Genomic DNA, 3,799 nt, shown 5'->3' on the forward strand with positions numbered 1-3,799 from the left:
CAGGGTCCTTAATTAGGTGGACTAGAAACGGTAAAAACATGGGCTTGAAAGTGAACAATGAAATGTTGCATTATGCAGATGATCAGATAGTGATTGCGAAAGATGAAGAGGATTTGAACTATATGTTAAGAAAGCCAAAGGAAGAGTATGCAATTTATTGATGGGCTGAAAATTAATTTTGTAGCATAAATAAAAATGTAAAGTATTTGGAATTAGGATAGGAGATAATTTAAGCATGTGGAATAGAATGGAATTGGAATGGAATTTTGGGAGTGGGGCAGTATGGCCCAGCACTGCGACCTGTTAGGTCTATTGGGCTAACCCTCAATCTAGGCGCATTCCCAAACCCACACCGGCTGACTACACTAAAGCCTTGGTTTTTCTGAACGGACGCATGCGACGTGCGAGCTGCGAGGCCCGCGTCGCAAAAATCCGGACTACACGAGAGATAGTGAGTGGTTTCTATAACTGCGAGGTACGCAGACCTCACATCTCGCAGTTATAGAAACCACTCACTATCTCTCGTGTAGTCCGGATTTGTGCGAGGCGGACCTCGCACGTCGCACGTCGCATGCGTCGGTTCAGAAAAACCAAGGCGTCAGGTTCGCTGCGTACCCAGGCATCGAGCAAGCCATCGCACTCGTCTCTAGGCCAGCCCCCTCTGTGCGTCGTCAGCCGGCGATCGGGGAATGCTATGGAAAGATGACGAATGGAGAAAGATGACGGAATGATGTACAGGGTGGCTTAAAAGTCGCTTTCCCCAAACACTTCATTACATTTAATTACATTCAATTTACATTTCAATACACATTCCTTTATAGATTTTAATCAAAATGGAGGCCCTGTTTCTCGATACACAATTCACAACGTTTAGACACGATTTACAGATGGCAGAACATAACTCACGATTTTCATCGATTTTCACGAATGACTGTTCGATCATCTGTCGCAACTGATGCAGATCCTGCGGTTTCTGAGCAAAAACATTATTTTTCAGGATACGCCACAACGAAAAATCACATGGCGTCAAGTCGCATGATCTGGGCGGCCATTCTGCCATGCCACGACGGTCAATCCATTAATGGAATTACTAATTCAAGAAGTCCCTCACTCCTACACATATTAACTGTACTCCAACCACGAGAAAGTCTCTGGGGAATGAGACGAAGCGGGGTAATGCTGTGAATGAATGTTGATTTCATAAGATGTCATAAGGTCACACACGTGGGTACTCGTATCTCTATTGGCTAGCTCTCACAGCACAAATGATAACATTGATTCACATATTTATACTACCCTAGTTACAAAATTAGAACACGGTTAATCTCATGGTCTTTTAATCCCTCCATACAGGAAATAACATATGCAGGAGAGCGCATGGTTTTTAAGCTGATGTTATAACGGTAATATTATCTAGCTAATTTGCTCCAATAGATGACGCAATAGTAAGCACATTCCTTTCACGGTTTATCTCCTGGATGGAGAACAGTAAAACAAAACAACAACAATAACAAGATATGACATCGGAAAAACAGTTGACGCACGAACATGGCTGTCAACCCACCACTTATTACACCAACTATTCGTTTATTCCAGTTATGACATCTGTATCTGTGTGCAAGTATGAAACCTAAGAACGAATATTGGGAAAAGCGACCCACGTTGTAGGTGCCTAATATGAGGGAAAAACGGGAGAACCCCGAGAGAAACCTCAACTGCGACCTTGTCCGCCACAAATGTCACTATGGATTCTTTAATGAAAAATTTCAGGCGAGGCCGGGACTCGAACCCGGGCCGCCTGCGTGACAGGCTGGAGGTCTGACTATTCAGCATATTAAGCGTGTGAACAAAATTGAATTATTTAGGAGAGATATTTAATAAAGAAGGAAATACGAGTAGTAAAATCGAAATAGTATGGAGAATGAATAAGGGAAGAGCGGCTAGTAGAGAAATGAATGGGATATAGTGGGACTAAAAAAAAAACACAATGACAACAAAGGAAAGACTGTTTACAACTGCTATTACAAGTATTCAGAGCATTTCTTTATATGGATCTGAGGTGTGGGATATTAAAAATTATTAAATTAGGAGCAAGCTATTAGTCAGAGTCTAAAATCTTTTAAGTACACTCTACTTAGAAATGATTTTACTGAACAGAACTAGGCTCTTGCGGAAGTTTCTAAATAATTTTAAATGACCAAGTTATTGTTTTTCTCCTCTCTTTTCCTTTTTTTTTATTATCTTGATATTTTACTTAATCGTTTGTATCTGTATGCTACGTTTTTGCTATTCAACTTTTTATGTCTTGTAACCCACATGTAGTCTATTTTCCTATTAGTATATTAACTTTATATTATATCGCAAGTGAATTAATCGTCGAGTTTATCTCGAGTAGTTTATGTATATCTTCCCCTTATATTATACAACTGGTTTTGATTATATGTAATTTTCTACTTTATTTTATATTTTACTTATATTATGTAACTGATCTTGATTATATGTAATTTTATACTATATTTTATGTAATCTCTAAGGTATCTTATTTTGTGTTGTTTTGTAATCTATCACATAATTTTGTATTTAATGTATATTATTGAAACCTGGTTGAGTGGAAGAGAAAGCCTTATGGCCTTTACTCTGTCAGGCAAAATACTGTTGCTACTGCTTTTTTCTCGTTGCCAAACTTTCAGAACGGCCCCGAGGTTCACTCAGCCTCCTATAAAATTGAGTGCCGGGTCTTTCCCGGGGGCAAAAGGCGGTCAGAGCGTGGTGCCGACCACACCACCTCATTCTAGTGCCGAGGTCATGGAAAGCATGGGGCTCTACCTCCATGCCACCTCAGGTGCCTTCATGGCATGTTGCGGGGATACCTTTACCTTTTTACCTTTTACTGCTGCTGCTACTATTATTCGCTACAGAGATGGGTTCTCTGAGGAGAAGCTGTAGAATATCAAGATTAGAGAAAAGGCGAAATGAGGAACTCAGAATGATTAGTAATTTTGAAAACACAATTATTGAAGGAATGGAGATGAAGATGCTTAAGTGGGTCGCGCACTCCAAGAGGATAAATGAGAGTAGATGACATAGAAAAATTCTAAAATGGGTAGGTTACTATTTGAAGCAAGAAAGAGAGGAGATGATATTTGAGAGATGAGTGGGAAATGCAATGAAGGCTAGGATGCTAGTGAAGGACATGATTTTAGATAGAATTAAATGGAAACTGAGAATGGAGAAACGGTGTGAATCGCAATAAATCTGTGTATAGGCCTAATAATAGCTTTATTATTATTATTATTATTATTATTATTATTATTATTATTATTATTATTATTATTATTATTATTGGATAAATGGTAGAATCCTGACAGAAGGATTAAGAGTATCCGGCGAAAACCTGTCCCGAATAACGTTTCTGCCTCTATTACAAGTTCGGAGAGATTTGCACCTGTATCTCCAGGCTAGATAGCCACAGTCTCTGGTAGTTTGAGTAACTGTATGCAACTTCGAAATTGTCAATAGACTAATGAATTCTCCCTAGCTATACTGCAGCAACTGCAGTTCGCGGCTAGTTTCCACCCCCTGGCAAGAATAATTGTTTACTCACAAGCACCTGCAATCTGCCAAAAACGGTACTTGATCATTTTATCTGTGTATTTGTTCAACGGGACTTCCCACGCCCACGGGATAACAGAAGTACTGTACACTGATGCAACAAACTGAATTCAAGTGCCCAAGATATTATGACGAGGTGCTGACGGAGACATACACCAGACAGTTTGCGCATTTGAATGATTTGGCG

This window comes from Periplaneta americana, chromosome 17 (assembly GCF_040183065.1).
Source record: "Periplaneta americana isolate PAMFEO1 chromosome 17, P.americana_PAMFEO1_priV1, whole genome shotgun sequence".
NCBI lineage: Eukaryota > Metazoa > Arthropoda > Insecta > Blattodea > Blattidae > Periplaneta > Periplaneta americana.